Here is a 27,885-nt window from a genome sequence, read left to right as displayed (position 1 = left end):
AGGAAAGAAAGGAAGCACGGACTAAAAAGGCAAAGAGGACACACACGTGAAACGGGACACCCAGGGAGAGATGAGCGATGGGTGTTATGCTGTTCTGTATTTATTTCCTATTTTAATGATTTTTCCAAATTGAAAAAGGAAGGGGAGAAAGATAACTGAACAGGAGGAGAAGAAAGTAATAAGGGAGGAAAATGGAAAGACATAGGAAAAAGACATGAGACTAAAGAATACAACTGGAATGACACTCTTTGGCATTCAGGAAGCGTAGTCTTAAATAGCATATTCTCCCTCGATGTGAAGTGATACATCTCATCCATTACTAAATGTTCAAATCCAAGGGATTCCCAAATTCCTTCCAACCATCTTTTCGGTTTTAATCAAAATGCAACATAGACTGGGCACAGTGGCTCACGCCTGTAATCCCAGCACTTTGGGAGGCTGAGGTGGGTGGATCACCTGAGGTCAGGAGTTTGAGACCAGCCTGGCCAACATGGCGAAACCCTGTCTCTACTAAAAATACAAAAATTAGCCAGTCGTAGTGGCAGGTGCCTGTAATCCCAGCTACTCGGGAGGCTGAGGCATGAGAATCGCTTGAACCTGGGGGGCGGAGGTCGCAGTGAGCCAAGACTGCACCACTCACTGCACTCCAGCCTGGGGGACAGAGCAAGGCACTGTCTCAAAAAATAAAAATAAAAAAAAAAAAAATGTAACATAGGCCAGAACAGGCATGAACTATGCATGACGTGCTTACCACATTCAGGGGTCCTAGGGCAGTATGGGGCTTGTCCAACTCCATGGACTTCTCTACCCATACGCCAACTCAGATGTGTTTGCTCAGATGCTTTTAAACAAATAAAATGTTTTACACAAATGTAAAACCCTAGGGAGAAAGAAAAAATATAAAAGTGTAATATATAAGTTATCCATCCCATAGACCTTTATAGAAGCTCACCTTAACAATGCTGTTACTTAGATATGGAAAACTCATTTGCCTAACATCTGCAAAACTGCTCAGAGATAACAAACTTAACTCTTTTTAGATGCCTTTCTTAAGAGATTAGGCAATAAACATCATTTAGTTAATAATTTTCAACTAAAGCAAATACTTTATATAAGCTATACCCAATAGAGTTGAAATATCCAATTCAGTAAAACAAACTGTTCAGTTAACTAGATTAATGGCAGACTCAATAACAGATGTTCTGACTTGATTTGCATGTTTTTCTTACATTTTACTCTCACACAAAAATGTCTGCTTGCCTTACATAAAGATATACTTTGACTTCAACAGAACCTAATTTACTTTATCATATTTTATTCTTTACTCTCACTTTATCTTAGTTACACACCATATGTAACCTCCAAAAACCACAGAGAGCCAAGGACTATGAGCAGTTCAGAAATACCATGGATTTGTATAATTAAAAATAATTTTCGGCCAGGCGCAGTGGCTCACGCCTGTAATCCCAGCACTTTGAGAGGCCAAGGCGGGCGGATCACGAGGTCAGGAGATCGAGACCATCCTGGCTAACACGGTGAAACCCCGTCTCTACCAAAAATACAAAAAATTAGCTGGGCGTGGTAGTGGGTGCCTGTAGTCCCAGCTACTCGGGAGGCTGAGGCAGGAGAATGTCGTGAACCCGGGAGGTGGAGCTTGCAGTGAGCCGAGACTGTGCCACTGCATTCCAGCATTCCAGCCTCGGCGACAGAGCGAGACTCCATCTCAAAAAAATAAATAAAATAAAATAATAATAATAATAATAATAATAATTTTACAACACCTATAGGCTATTGATCTAAGTTAATAATTAAAGAAATAAAAGAACATGGTGCTGAAGTATAATATTTTATCTATTGAATCACAAATCTTGAAAAGAAAGGCCAATATCCAATACAGGTGAAATTAATACAACTGTAACTATTTTGTGGCATGATAAATTGTTACAAACCATTTAGAATAGTTTGAATATATTTGGATATAAATATAAAAGGTTTGCATATAAATATAAAAAACATTTAAGAAGTGTTATTATTTTATTCAGTAATCTTCCTAGAATTAGGAAATAACTGAAAAGAAGAAAAATAATATTAAAAAATAGTCCCTACAATAATTATTAAAGCAGCCTACTTAATAAAAAGGGTAACGGATTAATAAGTAAATTCTATTACATCAACTTCACATAATATTATGCTGCCACAGTAGCACTGTAAAATGGTTTAAAGCATTTGATAACTTTGTATTTAACTATTCATTAAATTTTCTAATATAGAAAAAAATTAAAGTCATGCATAATTCTACCACTAAGAGATAACTACAGCTAAAATTGTTATACTTTTTTACTGTGCAACACATGCATTTATGGCAGAGTTACTATCATACTATATATGTAGTTTTATTGTTAAATATTTTGGTTGTTTTCAGTATTTTACAACACTACAATAAATATCACTGTGCAAATCTCAGATGATTTTCTTAGCATACATTCCTAAAAGGAGAACTATTGAGTTAATGGTATGAGTAGTGTGCCAACTGGTACTTCCATAAGTGAGTGTGGGTATAATTTGTAATATTTTTTAAAAGAGCAGACTGCAATTTTTTTTTTTTTTTTGACAGGGTCACACTCTGTTGTCCAGGCTGGAAAGCAGTGGTGTGATCATGGTTCACCACACCCTCAACCTCCCAGACAAGTGATCCTCCCACTTCAGCCTCCTGAGTAGATGGAACTACAGGCAAGTGCCACCACACCCAGCTAATTTTTTTTTGTATTTTTTGGAAAAACATGAGGTCTCCCTATGTTGCCCATGGTAGTCTCAAACTCCTGGACTCAAGTGATCCACCCACCTTGGCCTCCCAAAGTGCTGAGACCACAGACATGAGCCACCGCACCCAGCCCAGACTGCAAATTTTTAGAAGTGCTATAGCGCATATGAACAAAAACTAGAATATACAAGTAACCATGTTTTAAAATTTCAGTTAGGCCAGGCACGGTGGCTCACGCCTGTAATCCCAGCACTTTGGGAAGCTGAGGCGGGTGGATCACGGTAAAACCTAGTCTCTATTAAAATACAAAAAAATTAGCCGGGCGTGGTGGCACGCACCTGTAGTCCCAGCTACTTGAGAGGCTGAGGCAGGGGAATCACTTGAACCCGGGAGGCGGAGGTTGCAGTGAGCTGAGATCGCACCACTGTACTCCATCCAGCCTGGTGACAGAGCAAGACTTTGTCTTTAAAAAAAAAAAGAAAAAAAAAATCAGTTAATGTGTAGCCATATTGCTTTACAGTCTAAATGAATAACTCCTGGGCTAGCTTCAACGGATGCCATCATTCTCAGATTTTAGTCCTCAAGAATAGAGGCTCCCTAGTTTGCTTTTTGTTCTTGAGGCAATAGAGTCTCACTCTGTCCCCCAGGCTAGAGTGCAGTAGCGCCATCTCAGCTCAGTGCAACCTCCCACCTCCCAGGTTCAAGTGATTCTGGTGCCTCAGCCTCCCAAGTAGCTGGGACTACAGGCGTGCACCACCACATCTGGCTAATTTTTTGTATTTTGTATTTTTAGTAGAGATAGGGTTTCACTATGTTGGCCAGGCTGGTCTCAAACTCCTGACCTCAAATGATGCATCCGCCTCAGCCTCCCAAAGTGCTGGGATTACAGGCGTGAGCCTCCGCACCCAGCCCAAGTCTCCCTAGTTTGATTCACACCACATAAAATGCCTCTGACCCACAGCTAAATTCTTAGCGTCATGGTATTTTCCCTCCAGAACACAGAGTAGTAATTCTGACCTAATGACCTTTCTGCAGGAATGCCGCTCGTGGCAGCAACATTCCTTTCCTTTAAAGTGGCTTTTGTTTAGCTGTGACCTTAGCATTTCATCCTAACCCAGGTGAGGGATATAAAGTCATTCATTATAATATTCTCCCTCAATCACTTGAGTCCAGGAGGTTGAGGCTGCAGTGAGCCATGATCGCACCATGGCACTACAGCCTGGGTAACAGAGTGAGACCCTTAATATACATACGTTCTCCCTCTTTATGTTGAAAATTTTTTATAATAAAAAAAATCTAAGTACATTAATTTTAAAAACAATTCATAGCAAAGGAATGTTCCTAAGAAATGCCATCTAATTTTGTAAGTACAGCCATGCCCTGCATAATGACATTTCAGTCAATGACAGACGGCATATGCCACGGTGGTTCCATAAGGCTATAAAGAGCTAAAAAATTCCTACTGCCTACTGACATCATAGCTGTCATAATGTTGTGCAACGCCTTACGTGTTTGAGGTGATGCTGGCGTAAACACATCTGCGCTGCCAGTCATATAAAAGTCTGGCAGATACAATTATGTGCAGTATATAATAATAATGATAATAAATGACCCTGTTATTGGTTTATGTATTTACTGTACTTTTTATCACTCCTTTAGGGTACACTCCTTCTACTTACATGTATTTTTTAAAGTTAACTATAAAACAACCCCAGGCAGGTCCCTCAGGAGGTGTCCAGAAGAAGGCATTGTTATCACAGGAGGTAACAGCTTCATGCAGTTACTGCCCCTGAAGACCTTCCAGTGGGACAAAATGTGGAGGTGCAAGACAGTGATATTGAGAATCCTGACCCTTGTTTAGGATAATGTGTGTGTTTGTGCCTGAGTTTTTAACAAAAAAGTTTTAAAAGTAAATTTAAAGAAAAAAAAATTTAGTAGAAAAATGTTTACAGAGCTGGGCGCAGTAGCTCACGCCTGTAATCCCAGCACTTTGGAAGGCTGAGGCGGGTGGATCATGAGGTCAGGAGATCGAGACGAGCCTGGCCAGCATGGCGAAACCCCGTCTCTACTAAAAATACAAAACTTAGCCAGGCGTGGTAGCATGTGCCTGTAATCCCTGCTACTCGGAAGGCTGAGGCAGGAGAACTGCTTGAACTTGGTAGGCGGAGCTTGCAGTGAGCCGAGATTGCACCACTGCACTTCAGCCTGGGCGACAGAGCGAGACTCTGTCTCAAAAAAAAGAAGAAAAATGTTTATAGCATGAGAATATAAAGAAAGAAAATATTTTTGTTCAGCTGTACAATGTGTTTGGTTTTAAGCTAAGTATTATTATGAGTCAAAAAGTTTTTTTTTAAAAAGTTTAAGTTAAAGGTACAGTAATCTAAGGTTAGTAATTTACTGTTGAAGAGAGAAATATATTTTTAAAATAAAGTTAGTGTAGCCTTCATGTACAGTGTTTGCAGAGTCCTAGGGCACACTACTGTCCTTGGCCCTCCCATTCACTCACCACTCACTACTCACCCAGTGCAACTTCCAGTCATGGTAAGTGCCCTATACGGGTATTTCAATGCTTATCTTTTATACTGTATTTTTACTGTAACTTTTCTATGTTTAGATACACAAATACTCATCACTGTGTTCAAACTGCCCACAGTATCCCGTGCAGTCGTGTGCCACAGGGGTTTGTAGCCCAGATGCAACAGGTGATCCCACACAGCCTAGGTGTGCAGTGGGCTGAGCGCAGTGGGCTGTGAGCCTGGGTTCGTCAAGCACGCTCTGCGATGTTCGCAGATGACACAATTGCCTAAGGACGCATTCTCAGGAGTATCCCTGCTATGCAAAGCCTGACTGTACTCCCTGTTATTATAACCACGAGCTGTTTTCCACAGCAGCATGGTCATCACTATCCCCAGACACCACCAAATTTACATCTACTCAGAGAAATAATTATATTCAATTTAAAATTTTAAATAAGTACTACACAAAGATACTCTGGAAGGTCAAAAGCCACATCATCCTTGGCCTGAGGAAATCAAGATGATCTCAGGGCTGTGCGGGAGACGAGTAGCGCCAAAACACAAGGTCCAGTAACACACTAAGACGAATCCCAGGAGGGCAGCGGGAGGACATCGCACAACGTCTCAGTGCACACCATTCGGCCACTCTTTTCTCACCCACACACTGATGCCAAGTTCCTGAGTAACATTCCGAGTAAAGCGTGCACGACTCACTCCAGACAGTCCACTTAGTGTCCACCCACACTCATGCGGCATAGTGGAAAGGACACCTGCTAGGAAGTCAGCCAGGCCTGGTTTCCCATCCCATCTCTGCCACCGACTTGCTGTGAGACCACAGGCAAGCTGCGAGCCCTGCAAAGCAGAGATGACGCTTCCCAACTCAGCACTTAGCATGGCACCTGGTGTGGCACAGGCACGCGATGAGTATCTGTTGAGTGAATGGGAGGGTGGCGGAATCCCCGCCGTGAAGCGCCTACACGATTTCAATGGGAGCCTCCCACTCCCCCGCCCCCACACCTCCCTTCCCTTCTCTTTCTATGGGTCTCTACCTTCCCTCCCTCAGAAACGTGCTATTCCCATGGGGTTCATAATTGTTCTTTCTAAATACATTCCAAATCATATTTCTTTTTTTGTTTGTTTTGTTTTGTTTTGAGACGGAGTCTCGCTCTGCCGCCCAGGCTGGAGTGCAGTGGCGTGATCTCCGCTCACTGCAAGCTCCGCCTCCTGGGTTCACGCCATTCTCCTGCCTCAGCCTCCCGAGTAGCTGGGACTACAGGCGCCCGCCACCACACCCGGGTAATTTTTTTGTATTTTTAGTAGAGACGGGGTTTCACCATGTTCGGCAGGATGGTCTCAAACTCCTGACCTTGTGATCCGCCCGCCCCGGCCTCCCAAAGTGTTGGGATTACAATACCCAGTGTGCCTTTCTTCATTCATTCATTCAGGAGCCTGGCTGTGCTCTAGACACTGCGAACACAGCATTAAGTAGGCTCGGCGTTGGGAGCCCGCTATGATACAGCCCAGCGGCTCATGGAGGAGCTGACCTTCCACCGGGCACCATGGGCACAGGGCCTTGGGCCCACAGCACTTTTGAGGCCCATGAAAATTGTTTGTTTCCACAATCTCAGAAGAAAAAACATGAACTATTAGGATGAAAAAATGTTTTACTATATAGTATTAATATTTCATTTGCATACCAATGCAGTTGTAAAATATAATTTGTAATATCTTTTTAATGAAGGAAGGGGCCTACAGAGGCACAGATGCCTCAGGCTCATGAGTGTCGGATGCAGCCCAGGGAAACACATGCTAAGGATGGAATGCAAAGGAGCCAGCGAGTAAGATTCGAGAAGGGCGTTTCAGGCAGAGAGCATAGCTGCTGCACAGGTCCTGAAACAGGGCGATGGCCATAACAGCGTGAGGAAACGGGCGACATGACAAAGGCCGGGTGTGGCCACATCTCCAAGGCATAAAGACAAAGTGGGACACAGTTAAAAATGATACGGGATTTAGGCCGGGCACAGTGGCTCACACCTGTAATCCCAGCACTTTGGGAGGCCAAGTGGGTGGATCACTTGAGGTCAGGAGTTCGAGACCAGTCTGGCCAACAAGGCGAAACCCTGTCTCTACTAAAATTACAAAAATTAGCCAGGTGTGGCTGGGTGCAGTGGCTCATGCCTGCAATCCTAGCACTTTGGGAGGCTGAGGCAGGTGGATCACTTGAGGTCAGGAGTTTGATACCAGCCTAGCCAACATGGTGAAACCCCATCTCTACTACAAATACAAAAAATTAGCTGGGCATGGTGGTGGGCACCTGTAATCCCAGCTACTTGGGAGGCTGAGGCAGGAGAATAGCTTGAACCCGGGAGGTGGAGGTTGCAGTGAGCTGAGAGCGCACCACTACACTCCAGCCCAGGCGACAGTACAAGACTCTGTCTCAAAAAAAAAAAAAAAAAAAAAATTGGCCAGGTGTGGTGGTGGGCACCTGTAATCCCAGCTACTCAGGAGGCTGTGACACGAGAATCACTCGAGCCCAGGAGGTGGAGGCTGCAATGAGCCAAGATCTCACAATTGCACTCCAGCTTGTGTGACAGAGTGAGACTTTCTCCGATGAATAATATAACTTTCTCTGATGCTATCGAAATGCCTCCTTTCAATAGCGATGGAAAGTGGAAGAGTACCAGGAGTAGTTACGAGGGTGTACATTTCCACATAATTGAACTTGTCCAACTCCTAAAACTGTTTAACAATGGACAGTTTAGCGAAGTAACAAACTCTCCATCTCCTACATCCAAGCAGAGGATAGAAGCCAAATGTCAGGAATCTTGCAAAGCGAACCCTGCATAAAAAGGAAGATTGAACAAGAGGACAATCAAGGTCCTATCCATTCCTACAGGCCTAAATTAATATCTTCTGCATGGAAGTCTTCAAAGGGAAGCAGAGGTTTCCTGCAAGTGGGGCAAATTAAACCACACGAGAGGCCAGGCGCGGTGGCTCACACCTGTAATCTCAGAACTTTGGGAGGCCGAGGTGGGCAGATCACCTGAGGTCAGGAGTTCAAGACCAACTGGCCAACATGGTGAAACCCTGTCTCTACTAAAAATACAAAAACCAGCCGAGCGTGGTGGTGGGCACCTGTAATCCCAGCTACTCGGGAGGCTGAGGCAGGAGAATTGCTTGAACCTGGGAAGTGGAGGTTGCAGTGAGCCAAGATCATAACAGAGTGAGACTCTATCTCAAAAAAATAAAAACAAACCACATGAGATATGACCTTACCCCAGTCAGAATGGCCATTTATTAAAAAGTCAGGAAACAATAGATGTTGGCATAGACATGGTGAAAAGGGAACACTTAAATACTACTGGTGGGATAATAAATTAGTACAACCTCTATGGAAAGCAGTATAGAGATTTCTCAAAGAACTAAAAGTAGATCTACCATTCAATCCAGCAATCCCACTACTGGGTATCTACCCAAAGGAAAAGAAGTCGTTATATTAAAAAGACACCTGCATGTGTACATTTATTGCAACACAATTCACAATTGCAAAGATACTGAATCAACTTCAGTGCTCATCAATCGATGAGTGGATAAAGAAAATGTGATGTGATAACCTGAGGTCAAAAGTTCGAGACCAGCCTAGCCAACATGGTGAAACCCTGTGTCAACCAAAAATACAAAAATTAGCCAGGCATGATAGTGCATGCCTGTAATCCCAGCTACTCCGGAGGCTGAGACAGGAGAATCGCTTCAACCCAGGAGGCAGAGTTTGCAGTGAGCCGAGATCAGACAACTGCACTCCAGCCTGGGTGACAGAGAAAAAGAAAAAAAAAAACTCAACCTTGTAAAAATAACTCTTACCTTTGATTATGGTATCCTGTAATAGAAAATTTTAAATCCTATATATTCTAAAGGTTTTACTTTTTAACTTCTGGGTATTAGTCTTACTTAAGGACTTCCCAGACAGGTGTGATAGATCACACCTATAATCCCAGAACTTTAGGAGGCCAAGGCGGGTGGATCACTTGAGGTCAGGAGTTCGAGGCCAGCCTGGCCAACATGGTAAAACCCCGTCTCTACTAAAAATGCAAAAATTAGCTGGGCCTGATGGCACTTACCTATAGTCCCAGCTACTCGGGAGGCTGAGACAGGACAATTGCTTAGACCTAGGAGGTGGAGGTTGCAGTAAGCTGAGATCACACCACTGCACTCCAGTCTGGGTGAGAGTGAGACCCTGTCACAAAAAAAAAGGAAGGACTTCCCTACCACAAGTTTGTTATTATAATATATATGAAGAATATAAACTTTTAAATATATGGTTAAGTTCTTTAATCCATATGAAATTTATTTTAGGTAGATTTTGGGATGGAAATTTATGCTAACAAATTTAGCATGAGGTAAAAAACTTTCTCTTTTTTTTCTTTAAAAAAAAGACAGGGTCTCACTTTGTTACCCAGGCTGGAATGCAGTGGCATGATCATGGCTCACTGCAGCCTTGAACTCCCAGGCTCAAGTGATCCTCCCACCTCAGCCTCCCAAGTAGCTGGGACCACAGACATGCACCACCATGCCCAGCTAATTTTTTTGTTTTTTGTAGAGACAGGGTTTTGCTATTTCGCCCAGACTAGGCTCAAACTCCTGAGCTCAAGCTATTGGACCACCTCGGCCTCTCAAAGTGCTCGGATTACAGGTGTAATCCCACACCTGGTCCCTAACATAACTTTCTTCCAAATAACTGGCCAACTGTTTCAACCTTTTTCTGTGTTTGCGCGCGCATGTGTGTGTGTGTGTGTGTGTGTGTAAACAGAAAAGTAAAATTTCTATTTTCATTTGCAGTTCCTTTTGGTTTTCTTTTCCATTTGTTTGCTTTTTGAGTTTTTTGTGATTTTTTTAAGTTTAGGAATAAATGTGCAGGTTTGTTTTATAGGTAAACTTGTGTCACAGGGTTTGTAGCACAGATTATCTTGTCACTCAGGTACTAAGCCAAGTATTCAATAGTTATTTTTTCTGATCCTCTCCCTCCACCCGCCTTCCATCCTCAAGTAGGCCCCAGTATCTGTTATTCCCCTCTTTGTGTCATGAGTTCTCATCATTTAGCTCCCACTTATAAGTGAGAATGTGAGGTATTTGGTTTTCTGTTCCTGCGTTAGTTTACTAAGGATGATAGCCTCCAGCTCCATCTATGTTCCTGCAAAAGACATGATCTCATGCTTTTTTGTAGCTGCATAGTATTCCATGGTGTTTTTTTTTTTTTTTTTTTTGAGATGGAGTCTCACTCTGTTGCCCAGGCTGGAGTGCAGTGGCGCGATCTCGGCTTACTGCAACCTCTGTCTCCTGGGTTCAGGAGATTCTCATGCCTCAGCCTCCTGAGTAGCTGGGATTATAGGTGTGTGCCCCCACAGCTGGCTAATTTTTGTATTTTTAGTAGAGACAGGGTTTCATCATGTTGGTCAGGCTGGTCTCGAACTCCTGACCTTGTGATCTGCCTGTCTCGGCCTCCCAAAGTGCTGGGATTACAGGTGTGAGCCACCACACCTGGCCACATTTTCTTTATGTAATCTGTCACTGATGCACAGTTAGGCTGATTCCAAGTCTTTGTTATTGTGAATAGAGCTGCAATCAACATTCACATGTGTCTTTATGGTAAAATGATTTATATTCCTTTGGGTATATACCCAGAAATGTGAAAAGATAATCTACAAAATGGGAGAAAATATTTGCAAATCATTCATCTGATGAGAGTCTAGTAGCCAGAATAGATAAAGAATTGTTACAACTCAACAACAGAAAGACAAACAACTCAACTCAAAAATGGGCAAAGCAAGAGGTCAAGGCGGTGGTGAGCTATGATCGCACTGCTACACTCTAGCTTGGGTGACAGAGCGAGACTCCATCTCAAAAAAAAAAGTTTTTTTAAACGGGCAAAGGACTTAAACAGTCATTTTTCCAAATCAGCTATACAAATAGCCAACAGGCACATGAAAAGATGCTCAACATCACTAATCATTAGGCAAATACAAATCAAAACAACGAGATACCACCTCACTCTTACTAGGATAGCTACTATCTAAAAAACAAAATAACAAATGTTGGTGAGGATGTGGAGAAATTGGAACCCTTGTATATGGGAATATAAAATGGTCCAGTCTCTATGGAAAACAGTAGGGCAGTTCCTCAAAAAATTTTCAAAAAATTTCCATATGATCCAGCAGCTCTGCTTCTGGGTATATACCAAAAAGAACTGAAAGCAGGCTCTCAAAAAAAATATTTGCACACTCATGTTCATAGCAGCATTATTCACTTGGTTCTGTTGATCTGTCCATCCACAGATAAATGAACAGTGGCCTATACATACAATGGAATATTATTTCGTCCTAAAAATGAAGGAAATCCTGATACATGCTACAATATGGATGAACCTTGAGGATATTATGGTAAATGAAGTCAGTCAGTCACAAAAAGTCAAATATCGTATGATTCCACATATATGAAGTACCCAGAATAGTCAAATTCCTAGAGAGAGTGGAGTGGTGGTTGCCAGGGGCTGGTAAATGGGGAAATGGGGAGTTACGTGTTCAAGGGATGTAGAGTTTCAGTTCTACACAATGAAAAGAGTTATGGATGGGTGGTGGTGATGGTTGCCCATCACATGTATTTAATACCACTGAACTGTACACTTAAAATGGTTAAGATGGTAAATTAAATATTATGTGTATTTCATCACAATAAAAAACAATTTTTTAATCATTCTTCCTCCATGGATTTTAAATTTTGTCCCTATGACATATAAATTCCTATATCTCATGTGTATACGTGTTTCTGAGCTCCATCCTGTTTCATTTATTCTATCTCAGCATTTTTCAAACAATAAGGCACAATCCATTGGTGGTTCCTAAAATAGGTTAAATAGACTATAACCACCATTATTGTTGTTATCTTCTAATGAAGCAGAATAGGATAGAAAACAGAATACGTCTAACATAGTAAAGTATTAACCCATGAAATTTGTTTATATATATACATATGTATAGGTAGTGTTGGCTGAGTTGTAAAATACATTTGTTACTATGGATTTGTAGCTCAAAAAGTTTAAGAAATACTGCTGTAATTATCCCTATGTCAGTATTATCCCATTCCAACCACTTCATAGCAATAAAATTTATAAAGTGTTTTAATGTCTGATATTAAAATAAGCAAGAAACTTCCTTCCCTCCCCACCTTTTTTCTTTCAAAATTTTTCAGGTAAACTTAAGAATCAGCTTATCAATTAAAAATAATACTTTTGATATTCCAATTAGGATGTATTTAACGTATAGATTAATTTGAATGTAACTGACATCTTTGACTGAATTTTCCTGTGTAGAAATATAGTAAGTATTTCCTTTTATTCAGAAAAGAAAACACATGCCATATTTCTATTTCAGTAGTTTTATGATTTATTCACAAAGGTCTTAACATGTATCTTGTTAGATATTTCCCTAAATAATTGAAGTCTATGGTTGATATGGGAATGAGTTTTCTTTTTTTTGTTGTTGTTTTTTTAAGAGATATGGCTCTTGCTATGTTACCCAGGCTGGTGTCAAACTCCTGGCTTTAAGCAATCCTCCCCCTCAGCCTCCCACAGTGCTGGGATTACAGGTGTGAGGTGCTGTAACCAGCCCTGAGACTTTTGAGATAATTTCTAACTGATTATTTCAAGTGAACAGAGATAATATTGATTTTTACATATCACTCTTATAACCAGCTGCCTTACTTAAGTCTCTAATCAGTCCTAGGAGGTTTTTCCCCCATTTATTGTTAAGATTTTCTGGTAGGCTATTATGACATCTGAAAATTATAGTTTTTCCTATATCTCTTCAGTTTTTAAATATCCCTTTTTTAAGAAAAATCACTAGCTAGAACATCAAGTTCAATGCTACTTGAGTTGTGTCTTGCTCCTAACTTAATCTGTTCCACCATTAAACATATTCACTGTAAGTTTCTATCAGATATATTTTATTAAAGACAGTTTCTTTTGATTTACATCTTATTGTTTTTATCACAAATAGGTGTTGAATTTCATGAAATACTTTTTTAGACTTCTGTCATAAATATATTAATTTTTCCTTTAATCTATTAAAGTAATATAATTTATTACATTACAAAAGTTACTATTACTGAAACATCCTTGCATTCTTGTGATGCAAATGGCTTACTTTGACATAGGATATGTTACTCTTTCAATATAATTGCTAGCCTGAAATTTTAGTTAACTTTGTACTCTCATATCTATGTACTTGATTTAATATACATACAACTTTGTGTTTTATTTGGCTTTAGTATCATGTTATATTAGCCTCACAGAAAGAATTACAAAGTGCTCTATACTATAAAATAGTCTTATAACATAGGGAAATCTGTTTCTTAACGATTTGGTAAAATTCACCTATAAAACCATACGGGCCTCACATCTCTGACTACTTGTTAAATTTTTACCATGATTATTGACCAATTTAGGTTTTTAACCTCTTTCTGATTCAAACAGAATCATCTATTTCATCTATATTTTCCATTTTTTGGTTACATGTGCATATATTTGTATAGTATTCTCATCTATATACATAGTAATGTCCCTTTTCTTGTTTCTAATGTTCTATAATTATACATTTTCTTCTTTTTCTTAATGAATTCACCAAAGGTTTGTTTAATTTATTGTTCTATTTTAGAAAACAGTTTTTGGTTGTATTTTTTAGGTTTATTGGTTTATCTTCATTTATAAAGATAAAAGTAGACTGGGTGTGGTGGCTCATGCCTGTAATCCCAGCACTTCGGGAGGCCGAGGCGGGTGGATCACCTGAGGTCAGGAGTTCAAGACCACCCTGGTCAACATGGAGAAACCCCGTCTCTACAAAAATACAAAAATTAGCCGGGCATGATGGTGGGTGCCTGTAATCCCAGCTACTCGGGAGGCTATGGCAGGAGAATCGCTTGAACCCGGGAGCCGGAGGGAGGTTGCAGTGAGCTGGTATCGTGACACTGAACTCTAGCCTGGGGACCCAGCGAGACTCCATCTCAAAAAAAAAAAAAAAGAGAGAGAGATCAATTTTTTTTCTTTTGGAGGGATTGAGGAGATACTGGTCAAAAAATACAAAATTTCAGTACAATGAAAAAATGTTCTTAACTGAAAACAGAGGAAAAAAGTCGTCTTCTTTCTGCTTTGGGTTTGTCTTGTTGTAGTGAAGGGTGTTCCTTTGGCTCATTTACTTCCCATTTTTCTAATAAATGCATCTTCTTCTCAATGTTTCTTGGCCTCAGCCCACCAGAACATGCATCTGATGCATGTTAAGACTCTGGGGTTGATCTCCATGCCTGTTCCTTTCCTTGTCCTACTTCCCATCTCTGACTTTTTGATCGTTCTGCAATGTTTTGCTATCTATCTTCCAGATCACTAATTTTGTCTTTAATTCTATTTGCTTCTCAAGCCAACCTAGTTAACCTTTTAAGTTCAATCATCACATTTTTAATGTCTATGAACTTTGTTGTTCTAAATGATCTTTTTTCACAGCAGGCTACTTAGATTTATTATAGAGTAGTTCAAATCTCTTTGAAGACACTGACTAACATGTTTTTAGCTTCTGCTATGCTCCCCAAAGTCTGCTTACTCTAGGCCTTTTATTTCATACTATTTATTCTCCTCAAATGTCTGGTGATCCTTTGATGTGCATTCACACTTTGGAATAAAAGACTGGGCCAATCAACAAGGGAAACCACTGCATGCTTCCAGTCTGGTATTAACACTCCCCTGGGGAAGGCCAGCTACCTGCAGGCTCTGTGTAAGAGGACAGAAAGTGTCCAATGATGGGCTTTGCTTTAAGGTATACAAGTAAACAAGCACGGAGGCAGAGTGGGGGACAAACACCAAATCTGCCAAAACAGTCTCTCCTCCAGTGGTGAAGGACATTCACAGACACTGCCTGCTAGAGGACCTACATTTCCTTCCCAGGACCCTTGTTACTGCAGGAGCCCACAGGGATCTGACGCTCTGCTCGATTTCTCTCTCAGGCCCCAACACCCACTCAAGGATCCCTCCCCAGACAGTTCTCAGTTTTTAGCCAGAGACCATTGTATAAAGGTAATGCTTTGATTTCCTAAATATTACTCTAGGGCCCCTTCCTGTTGGTGGTTGTTAGTCACTGTAAACTCAGCTTTTAATTCCCCCCTTTTCTTTTGCACCTGTGTTTTGAGTTGCAATTGTTTTGTTTTTATTTTCCTTTTGTCAATATAATCCCATCTGTTTTCAGTCTTCCAGGAATTCTTCATAACTTTTAGTTTAATAGAGGTAGGCATCCTTTCAAATTTTCCAATACTGTTACAGATGTTTCAAAATATTTACCTTTTGTTATTTAAAAAGATTTTTGGCAAGAGGGAAGCTGGATGCATGTGTTCAGTCTGCCATTTTACACTAAAAATCCAGATTGTCCTCCTGAATGCCTAAATACTTTTTTCTAATTTAAAATGCTTTATTCAAAGCACCCTAAACTAGTACTTTGCTAGGAAACTGAAAAATATTCCTCTTAACTCTGCTTGCTAGTGAACAGAACAGACTTTTGGCCTCTTGAATTCATTTTAAAAGTAACTACAGTCCAGTTAAACAAGGTAAGGTCCACAAAAGAAAAGACATTTAAGTAACATTTTCCAAAGAGAGGAAAAAAACACATATATGTAAGGTTTGATGAGACAGGCAGTCCTAGAAGAACAAATGGTACTTCAGCAGATTTCAAATGTAAAGATTTATTCATTTACAAGGAATCAAAAGTTTGATCCAATAAAAAGGCAGTTACAATAAATCTAAAGCCACTAAGGATGTAAGTTTGATTTTTCAAGCTTGATTTGATTTCTATAAAAGTATAAACCTCAAATATATTGCTTCTACACATTATATGCACATCAGATGCCAAGTCAACAAGTATTTCATAAATGTATAACATAAATCTTTAAGAAAGCAAAAGAGTATAAAGAAAAGATGTGGCCTTTGTCTTTTAAAAACAGAACATCTGAATAGGAAAAAACCACACACGTATCTAAATTTCCACACAGAGATAATGATAGATGTAGAAGATGGTGTCATGTTACATCCCACCTTTTCAGCTCTTACAGAATTGCTACAGTAATTCACAAGTATGGTGAGGGAGGGAGAGTAGCTGAAACAGGTTGTTGTTGTTGTTGTTGTTTTTTATCTGTTATTTTAGGTTTTACTAATGGAAGTATTGAGACTAGAACAAAAAGCACATACTAGACAGATACTTACCTGACCAATCCTGGCAAGAGGACTATTGTCTCACTCGCATGGAATTTTAAACATCTGGAAGTCTTACATAAAAATCCAGGTTTCCAGTTTGTCTTGAGTAATCAGAAAAGCTGACAAATCCAGCCCCACATTCCTATGGGAAATCATCAGCTGGTGTGCTGGTAAATGTTAACAACTGGCTCTCTATAGAAGAAAAACAAAAGCAAAAGCCCCTGACCTGTATAGCATTTGCCATGGTGTAAATACTCCCATCATGGCTGATTTCAAGCTCTCAATGTGATGCCTGGAAATGACAGGCACAATCAGCTCATGGACAACAGTGGCCGGAGCTGAGTGGTGGCTGCTCCTTGGACAGGAGTTACGGGCCTTCCGTCCTCACTGCTCCCTACAGTCTTACAGTGGCTGCTCCCTGCCCTGGCACCAGCCCGCCCCGCCCCTTTCTCTCTCTTCACCCCCAAGAACTCCTGAGCCAGATCCAAGCGGGTGGTAGTGCTGGGCACAATTGTCCTCCTAATCCTCATCAGATCACATGGAAAAATCATTGCTTAGGTACCACATTTTAGGAGGGGCACTGCCAAGCCTGAGTAGGTGAAGACAGCAATGAGCTCAGAAGACATCTCCAACACAGGATGGCTGACAGCGCTGGAGATGTTCACACCAGGTACTGACCGGGGCAGTGACTCTCAAAGTGGGGAGAGGAGAGATGATAGGGAGGGAGAAATGCACCAAATGAAAAAAAAAAAGAACTACTTCATCCAAAAATTCTTAACTCTGATATGTTAAATTGAATTGCAAATGACATTAACCATCTATAACACTTTTATGTGTATTAAAGGAAAATATGGATCTCTAAGGATTGTGAAACATTTGTTTAAAGGAAACAGTCACCCTCCTCAAGTGTCTAAACAGCTATTCAGTGGAAGAATCTATTTTCAGCATCCATTATGCTAATTAACAAGGCATGTTATTTTCACCAGTGGATATCCAATTTCTAACATTTATTATGCTAATTTGATCTGATATAAAACTATAAAAATAGCAGAGACACTGGTAGTAGCTATCTCTGGAGGGCAGCCCTTCTGATTAAAGGCCAGATGTCTAGCCCTCCCTGGATGCCCCCACTTAGAGAATGGCTTAAATAAGCACCTAACCCACCTGATGTTTTATGAAGCTTTTTGAATTAGAAGAGACTACTGGGAGATGGTATTTTTTGATGTCATTGTTCACAAAAGGGAAGTAACTGAAAGCGCCAACCTTTAGAAAGGACAGAAACATCAGCGCTTATTTTAAAACTAAGGGGAGCTTAGGAACATGGTCCAGTCAAAGGAGGAGTGCTCCCCTGTGGTGCCTGAAGCACTGCACTGTCCACAGCTGCCGACACTCACCTGGGAACTACTGTTCTGATGATCCCAGCAGCAATGCACAGTTTAGTGCGCCAGCACCAAAGGAGGAAAGAAGACAGAGGTTTGTTTGGGTTGGTTTTTTTGAGGGGGGTGGGGGGATGTTTATTTTACTTTAATCTTGAATTAGGCATCCAACTTCTCCTAATTTTTATTCTCTTAGTTTTTTCTCTGATACCTCCCCCACCCAGTCTACTGCAAAGGCTCTTGCTATAAGAAGTAATGAAAATAGGCCAGGCGCAGGGTCTCATGCTTGTAATCCCAGCACTTTGGGAGGCTGAGGCAGCGGAGTTGCTTGAGCACAGGAGTTCAAGACCAACCTGGGTGACGTGGCGAGACCCTATCTCTACCAAAAATACAAAAAATTAGCTGGGTGTGGTGGTGTGCACCTGTGGTCCAAGCTACTCGAGAGGCTGAAGTAGGAGGATCACTTGAGCCCCACGGGGTGGAGCCTGCAGTGAGCCGAGATTGTGCCACTGCACTCCAGCCTGGGCAACAGGGCAAGACCCTGTCTCAAAAAAAAAAAGTAAATGAAAATGTTTTGTAAACTACAAAGTATTATCAAATAGAAATAGTATTCCTTGGAATTTGTAATTAGTAGTAACAGTGACATTAAAATGAGTCATTTCTGCTAGTGTTTAATAAATTAATTCCTTAGAGATAAGTCTCCCTGCAGGGGCTACTTCATTACCAATAAATGTTTACTAAATGCCCACCATATGCACCAAATGGTAGATGCTTGGAATACAAAAGCAGAAGGGAGCAGGATTCTCGCCCTCAACAGGCAAGGATCTGCTATAGACTCACAGCATCTTAGGCCATCCTTCAAGTCTGACCACCCTCCCCATGACAATCCCTTCTATGTTGCCTCTGGGTTATCTTGTCTCTAATTAAACACTTTGGCAAAGTAGGATCTCGTTACCTGGTGAAGCAGCCCTTTTCCCCTGAACCAGCTTCCTTTCCTTCAGTTAGCTGAGGTACTTACTGGGAAAGAAAACTCCATACATATGAAGGGGGGTCCTATGGCAGCGTGCACCTGAGCCATCCACACACACAAGAGGGCAGAGCCATGAACCGGGGATGAAGGACAGTCCCCGAGCACATGCTACCACATGTCCTGAACGTACGGCTGGTTACAGCTAGTTAATATTTTGGAAATGCTATTTTATTGGCTAGGAAGCCTTTTCCAAATGAAAATCTCTTTACTGATAGATTAGTGAAGGTAGTATAGAGGAGTTTTATTTTGTTTTTTTGTTTTGTTTTGTTTTTTTAAAACAGCAGAAAAGTCTTTCCCGTCCTCTGGGCAGACAGATAGCAGAGAATTACGGGCTTAGGTTTCACAGCCAGGCTGTTTCCGTTCAATTCTCAGCACTGCCACAACCAGCTAAGTGTACCTGGGCAAACTATAGAAGCCCTATAAACCTCAGTTTCCTTATCTATAAAATGGGACTAATTATAGTACCTACTTAATAGGGGTGTTCTGAGAACTGAATGAGATGATACTGTAATCCTTAAACTGTGGTCCCCAGACAAATGCTCAGGAGTTCATGAGAAATGTTTACTTTCGTTATTTCATGGAGAATCTTTTTTAAAATTTGACATAAGCATCCTCTGAATCAGATGGCTAGCTGCTATGTCACCAAGTATTGCTGTATGATTTCAGTGACTATGTTTGTATTTTTCTGGTCTAATGAAGAAAGGGGTCAGGGGCGGTGGCTCATGCCTGTAATCCCAGCACTTTGGTAGGCCAAGGCGGGTAGATCATTTGAGGTTAGGAGTTCAAGACTACCCTGGCCAACGTGGTGAAACCCTGTCTCTACTAAAAAATACAAAAATTATCTGGGCGTGGTGGCCAGTGCCTATAATCCCAGCTACTGGGGAGGCTGAGTCAGAAGAATTGCTTGAATCTGTAAGGCAGAGGTTGCAGTAAGCCAAGATTGTGCCATTGTACTCCAGCCTGGGCAAGAGTGAGACACTGTCTCAAAAAAAAGAAAGAAAAAAGGACAGAGACAAACCCAATATGAAACTGAGGCATTTGCACTAAGAAATAGTCAAATTATGTCACCACAATCTGTATGATGAAAAATTTTACAAGAGTTTGCAAGATGAAAGTGGAGGGGAAATTGCATTAACCGGCAAGCGGCATGATAGGTAGGCTAACATTACAGAATCAAAGCCAGCAGACTGGCAGCAGATGCCACAGTTGTGGAACAGAGGTTTGGTTGCAGCAGATCTTCATCTATTGTGTCACAGCTAGCTTTTATTGGCTATATTTAGTTTATAAATGTGTATTCTAGTTATGAAGTTGTAAAGAAACTGCAAGCATAAGGGCCAGGCCCATTTTTATGCTTTATATATTCAAGTAACATAATAAAGATTATCATATTGTACTTATGTAAGGGAATGTTCTCATTCTTTTTTTTTTTTTTTTGAAATGGAGTCTCGCTCTGTTGCCCAGGCTGGAGTGCAGTGGTGCAATCTCGGCTCACTGCAACCTCTGCCTCCCAGGTTCAAGCAATTCTCTGCCTCAGTCTCCCGAGTAGCTGGGATTACAGGTGCCTGCCACCACAGCTGGCTAATTTTTGTATTTTTAGTACAGACAGGGTTTCACCATCTTGGCCAGGCTGGTCTCAAACTCCTGACCTCGTAATCCACCCGCCTCAGCCTCCCAAAGTGCTGGGATTACAGGTGTGAGCCACCGTGCCCGGCCCGGGAATGTTCTCATTCTTAAGAAATGCACACTGAATTCTTTAGGAGCAAGGAGGAATGATACTGGCCACTTACTCTCATATAGAAAAATAATATGCAAATATATATACATACCTATGTGTGTATATATATATAAAACATGTACCAAAAGACAGAGAGAACATGTGCATGATGAAGGAAATAGGGGGAGATAAAAACAACTGGTGAATCTGGTTAAAGGACATGTGGTAGCCAAAGAACTATAGCTTCTCATAACTACAAGGACTGCACTTAGAGGTTCAGATCCAGAGTTCCCCTAGGAGGATCATTATTAGACCAGTGACTCATGTGGGGAAAGGGACCTGATGTCAGATGCACCTGGGAAGGCTTTGTCAGAATGCCAGCAAGTACCCAGTCTCCTCTCTGAGGATCGCGGATAGCAGCGAGCCACTCTTATGGATGAAAATGCACAGCACACCCCTCTGGAATTTTAGGATATGAAAGTAAAAATCACTGACACAGTGATCAGATAAGCCTCCAAATTATCCGAAATGATCACAGAAGGAAGTACTTAATGAACACTACAGAAAAGCTGGCAGAAAAAGGATCCAAAAGCCATGTTATATTGAGCATTATTTTTAGACTTAACTTTTCTAAAGTGCAACTTTACAAAACCAGGAGTCCTCGAATACACAGAGAAACAGACAGACATAGACAACAAAACAACTGCATTTCCCATTTGGGCTTTCCTGATGAAATTCTCCCACAGTTGCACACACAGTTGGTAGAAAGCAAGAGTACAGTGCTCTTTCCCTCACTAAAGGAAAACCAGACTCAACACCAAGACTCCAAGGGGAATGGGCAGGAATGACATCATATGTTGTTCTCTTTCCAGGGCACCAGAGGACTTGGCACTCTGATCACAAGCAAACACAACTACTCCAGTAGAGGGAGTTCCTCCCTATTCTAAGCCTTTATTATTCCTGGGTTTTAGAGTCAGTACTCCAGAAAATGGTCACTCCCTTTGGTGAAACCTATTTGTCTCCCTCCTGTGCTCTGGGGCATGCCTGCCCCTTTGCTGTACCATGCCTCAATCGAGTCCACCTTGTAGACGCATGTCTAAATACTATTGGCTCCTTTTATTTTCATGGCCCACGTAGCAGTCAGATCATCCCAGTACGTACAATGGAGGAGCCAGGAGTAAGTTTATCCCACGAAGGAGATGTAAACCAAATCATGTTTTTTCAAACTGTGGGTTCCAATGCATTAGTGGATCCTAAAATCAATGTAAGAAGCCATGACTCAACTTCTATTTAAATAGAGTGCAAAGACCAGAAAAGACACATCAAACTGCACTGTGCAAAGTAAGGGTAACCATTGTCTCCTCTTTTTATTTTTTTAAACATATTTTAGAGACAGGGTCTCACTCTGTCACCCAGGCTGGAGTGCAGTGGCACCATCATAGCTCACTGCAGCCTAGTACTCCCAGGATCAGCTGATCCTCCCACCTCAGCCTCCCGAGTAGCTGGGACCCCGCCGGGTATGTGCCACCCACACTCACCTAATTTTTAAATTTTTTGTAGAGATGGGGTCTCATTTTGTTGCCTACGCTGGTCTCAAACTCCTGGGCTCAAGTGACCATCCCACCTTGGTCTCCCAAAGTGCTGGGATTAGAGGTGTAAGCCACCCCCTGAGCCAGTACTGTCTCTTAAAACTTTTGGATTGGTTATCTCACTATATGTATATGAAAATCACAATATGAAATGGCTTTTTTGAGATGGGGTCTTGCTCTGTGGCCCAGGCCTGAGGGCAGTGGTGCAATCATAGCTCTCTGCAGCCTTTAACTCCTGGACTCAAGCCATCCTCCTGCCTCAGCCTCTGAAGTAGATGGGACTATAGGCACACACCACCACACCCAGCTAATTGTTGTTGGTTTTTTTTTTTTTTTTTTTTGGAGAGATGAGGTCTTCCTATTTTTCCCAGGCTAGTCTCAAACTCCTGGGCTCAAGCAATCCTTCCTCCTCAGCCTGCCAAAGTGCTGGCATTACAGGCATGAGCCACCATGCCCAGCCTAAAATGCTTTTTTACTGTGTGCCACAGTCAACAATATTCAAAAGCCACAGTATTAGATGCTGAGAGAAAAGGAGAGAGAAAGAGACAGAAAGATCAGGAGTGGGCCCAGCTGAACTAGTCACAGGAGCAAACGCCATAAGAGGTTCACTTGGCTGATGCAGAAGCCAACCAGAAGTCATCATGATCTTGAGGAAAGAAATCAATCAGAGAAAAGAGTATATGAGTGCAACTAAACATTACGTTATCATTAATCTGATCTGGTTTGCTTTCCTTTTTTTTAAGGCAAATGTAGACCACAACCTAGAAATATAAACATATTCCATACAAGAGGGCCATGTGTCCCCATTATAATAAAAGCTTGGGTTCTTAGGAATGCTTACTTGAAAGGATTATGGTAATCAATGCTTCATCAATTAGTCAACCTTCAATAATCATCTCCAAACAAGGAGTTGGTGAATTTCTTGGGGCAGATGCAAACGCAACCCCTGCAAAAGCTGCTGTCCTTGCCACATCACTCACACCAGCTCCATCCAGCCTTGCTGATCATCTGCATGTTCATTCAAAAGCATTATTCCCTCCACCAAAACTCTCAAAGTTTTAATTTAAAGTTATTTTAATCTAAGTGAGGAAGTCAGCAGATGCAATTAGATCTTAAAATTAGAAGATATGGTTACCAAACTTAACCATTTTGTAAACATTGCAATAAAATGGAACATCATGTTAAAGACATGCCAAGGTGTTGTTTTATACATTAGCACCAAGCACCTTGCCCTCCCATTTTCATCAATTTACCCTATTAAGAAACAGCTGGAGGCTGGCACAGTGGCTCACACCTGTAATCCTAGCACTTTGGGAGGCCAAAGCGGGTGGATTGCCTGAGCTCAGGAGTTCAAGACCAGCTTGGGCAACACGGTGAAACCCCACCTCTACTAAAATACAAAAAATTAGCTGGGCGTGGTGACATATGCCTGTAGTCCCAGTTACTCAGGAGGCTGAGGCACAAGAATCATTTGAACCCGGGAGGCAGAGACTGCAATGAGCCGTGATCGCACCACTGCATTCCAGCCTGGGCAACACAGCAAGACTCTGTCTCCAGAAAAAAACAGCTGGGAAAAAGTTGGGACTTCCCAGCACCAGTATCACCAGTCACTGAAAGGAGAGGTTCCTCAAGCACAAGGAAGAACAGCAATCTCAAGTTGTATTTCCATTCAGTACCTTTCAGGGTTACCCTAGACACTGATTACATCAATGTCTCATGAGCAGTGGAACGATTATTTTAAGTAAATTTATCCCTTCTAGGCCATCCAGATAAGTGACTATTGTGTTACTACAAAACCACCATTTTACCATTTATTTTAGCTCTACAGTGTACTATTGAAATATTTCTTTTATTCTCCACTAGTAGACATACTGAAGCCTTAATACTATCAGGTATTATAGACTCAAGTCATAATAGGTACTGTTCCCTGCAAAATGCTGAAACAATAACATCCTCACAAATGCCCAAGTTTTCAGTTCTCCAGGAGCAAAGGAAAAGAGAATCATTTAGGTCACCTTAATGAGTTGGGAAACTGATCTCAAGTAGTAGAACATTTTTCTGTTTGTAATAAGAGGCCCAAATCACATTATATTCACAAGGCTTTTTTAAAGTGTTGAGGAGAATGTTAACCTCCCCTAAAGTCTGAGAGCAATTTACAACAAAAGCTAAAATAGAATTAATGTAGGGCAGAGAAAGCTGAGTCAGGCTGAACCAGCCCAAATAAGTCTAAGAAATCAACTGAAAGACACTGAAACCTAATGTTCAACTTTGTCTATAAATTGTATGACTTTTCACACACTTACATAATAATACATGACTAACGAATTAGGTAACAGAAAATACAATGCCTGGTTTTCGAGCTCGGCATACTTGAGAGTGGTACACATAACACAACAGTAAGAAAGGTCTCCCAAAAATGTTAATAATAATTAAAGACATCTTTGGACTTTTTTCCTCTTATTCAAATGTAAAAAATGATCCTAAGAAGCTGAAACCATGACACAGGGATTCTAGAATTATGCCAGCCCATCTCTAAAGCAACTGGAGTCATTTGAGTCAAAAGAATGTTCAGCTAGGCATGGTAGCTCACAACTGTAATCACAGCAGTTTGGGAGGCCAAGGCGGATGGACTGCTGGAGGCCAGGAGTTTGAGACCAGCCTGGACAACATGATGAAACCCCATCTCTACAAAAAAAAGAAATAGAAAAATTAGCCAGGTGTGGTGGCACACGCCTGTAATCTCAGCTACTCAGGAGGCTGAAGCAGAAGGATTACTTGAGCCTGGGAGGCAGAGGTTGCAATGAGCTGAGATCATGCTATTGCACTCCAGCCTAGGTGACAGAGCGAGTTCTGTCTCAAAAAAAAAAAAAAAAAAAGGAGAATGATCTAGGATAAAGTCTACAGTCTATTCTCTGATTGTTACAGCCTTACAAGTGAATTTATCCTCATTCTTCAAAAACACCAATGGGCTGTGTTCAACACAGAAGGAAAGTAAGAGTTCCTCTTTCCCTTAGCAGTATCATTTTGTTTCTCCGAAAACAGCTCTCCCAAACCATATGTTCCAAAGGGAGTCTTGCATCTACGTTACCAGCTGTGCTTGTCCCCCCTTCTATACATTTTACAGCCATAAGTGTCTGCACACAAATGTATTAATGAGTCCCATGAAGGCAGGGACTGTACCTTCTTTATATGCCCCTTATACATAAGGGTTCGATCATCACTCACTAAATTGGAAACTAGGTAGGCCTCCAACTGGAACAGAATAATCAAAAGAGGAGAGAAGAAAGTCTTTACTCTCCCCACTTAAAGACACAAAAGGTTACCCTGAGGTAATTATTTCTATTTTTCATTGTATAAACAGTATTTTGTTTTATTGTTCCTAACTAAAGTTGGGCATTGTAAAAGAGAGAAATTCAAACTACTACCTTATATAAAAACTTCTAAACTAACTACATTGACGCTCAACAAAGTTTGCAAATAGCTATTCAAATCAGCCACTTCTCCAGGGTCCTTACTGCTCCCTACAGTCTTACAGTGGCTGCTCCCCACCCTGGCACCAGCCTGCCCTACCCCTTTTTCTCCCTTCACCCCCAAGAACTCCTGAGCTAGATCCAAGCTGGTGGTAGGCCTGGACACAATGTCCTCCTAATCCTCATCAGATCACATAGAAAAATCATTGCTTAGGTACCACATTTTAGGAGGGGCACTGCCAAGCCTGGGTAGGTGAAGACACAGCAATGAGCTCAGAAGACATCCCCGACACAGGATGGTTGACAGCGCTGGAGAGAGGTGCTATCCAATTGTAGAAAGTCATATTTATTGCAATCTTAGATGAATAAAGGAGTTTTGTTGTTGTTTAGATAAAAAGCCTTCGGCCTGAGCTGCCTCTCCCGAGCTCCAATTCCTCAGATTCCCACTTAACATCCTTGAACCTCAATTTCTTTAGTAAGAGATAATTATACCTCACCATCAGGTGGTTACATCCTCACAACAATCAAAAGCTAAGTAAATGTGAATTATACAAGAGGTTGAAAAAACCTTACTAGATACCTCACCCAATCACTGGTAGAATGATGATCTTGTAGGGGTGGTTGCAGGAGGGTGGGAAGACACAGACGCATGATGATAAGGTTTGGATATTTGTCTCCTCCAGATCTCATGTAAGAATGTGATCCCCAACGTTGGAAGCAAGGCCTAGTGGGAGGTGTTTGGATCATGGGGGTGGATCCCTCATGAATGACATGGTGATGTGTGAGTTCTCACTCTATTAGTTCACTCAAGAGCTGGTTGTTTAACAGAGCCTGGCACCTCTTCGCACCTCTTCCTCTTTCTTGCCCCTCCTCTCTCATGTGACATGCCTGCTCTCTGTCACCTTCTGCCAGGAGTAAAAGCTCTCTGAGGCCTCTCCAGAAGCCAAGCAGACACTCGTGCCATGCTTGTACAGCCTACAGCACCGTGAGACAATTAACCTTCTTTTCTTAATAAATCACCCAGTCTCAGGTATTCCTTTACAGCAATGTAAATGGACTAAGACACATGTTAATACAGAAGACTGGGAGAAGCCCTATCAGAAGCCAACAATGTGCCAGGAGAGAGGGCAAGGCCGTCCCAACCAGGAGTCAAAAGCTAATTAGTAAGTTCAGTGCACACGACAGCCCATTAATCCTCATGAACACTTTGTAAGTAGGTATTGTTGCTCCATGTTACCAATGAGAAAACTGAGACTTAGAAAAATAAAAGTCTAACAGCCAGTAGAGAGGTAGACCTCAGATTTTAAGAACATGCACTTGCTGTCTGCCAATCCATGAAAGACTAAACTGGAAGGAGCTCATCTTCGAGAACTTATAATGTATAAAACATCAACCTAAATGTTTGTGTTGTTATTAATATTTTAGTGCTTAGAAAAAGAACTGCTCCTACATGAAACAGTAATTCTTACAATATTGTTTAGCAAGTAACCTTAACTTTGAACAAGAACGTTTAAAAATAAATATATTGTTGGATGAGCCGGAAAATCACTTTAAAATGTTGTAGAATAATCTTCCAATATTGTTCCTTTCACTCATCCCTCAAACTACACTAATGAACATTTTTTTCTCCCAGTATGTGCTCTTTCTCAGCAATGCAAACATAATTTTCATGACTGTTTTCCATTATGACACATACTGTACATTTCCAGCGACATAAATGACGTTCGATGATTTTTTTCCCATCTCTAGCTCTCTACTGGTCAATTAGTCTATCAACTAACACATATTTATCTCAACATCTGAGACACACGAGTATTTTCATTCCAGATCACTGATAGTAACCTGAGAAGGAAAGAATGACCTACAATTAACAGTTCAAACTCTAGCATACAAAGTTAAAATACTGATTAAGGCCAGGCGTGGCAGCTCCCGTGTGTAATCCCAGAACTTTGGGAGGCCGAGGTAGACGGATCATTTGAGGTCAGGAGTTTGAGACCAGCCTGGCCAACATGGTAAAACCCCGTCTCTACTAAAAATACAAAAGAAAAATTAGCTGGGCATTGTGGCAGGCACCTGTAATCCCAGCTACTTGGGAGGCTGAGGCAGGAGAATCACTTGAACCTGGGAAGTGGAGGTTGCAGTGAGCCAAGA

At 41.3% G+C, this 27,885-nt stretch overlaps 1 protein-coding gene across 2 annotated transcripts in view; it reads right to left on the bottom strand.

Moving 5' to 3' along the window:
• Positions 1–27,885, bottom strand: part of VGLL4 (vestigial like family member 4) — a 163,364-nt gene that overhangs the window by 117,884 nt on the left and 17,595 nt on the right.

The sequence above is a fragment of the Pongo abelii genome, chromosome 2, assembly GCF_028885655.2.
Source record: "Pongo abelii isolate AG06213 chromosome 2, NHGRI_mPonAbe1-v2.0_pri, whole genome shotgun sequence".
NCBI lineage: Eukaryota > Metazoa > Chordata > Mammalia > Primates > Hominidae > Pongo > Pongo abelii.
This window is presented reverse-complemented; position numbering and strand designations above follow the sequence as displayed.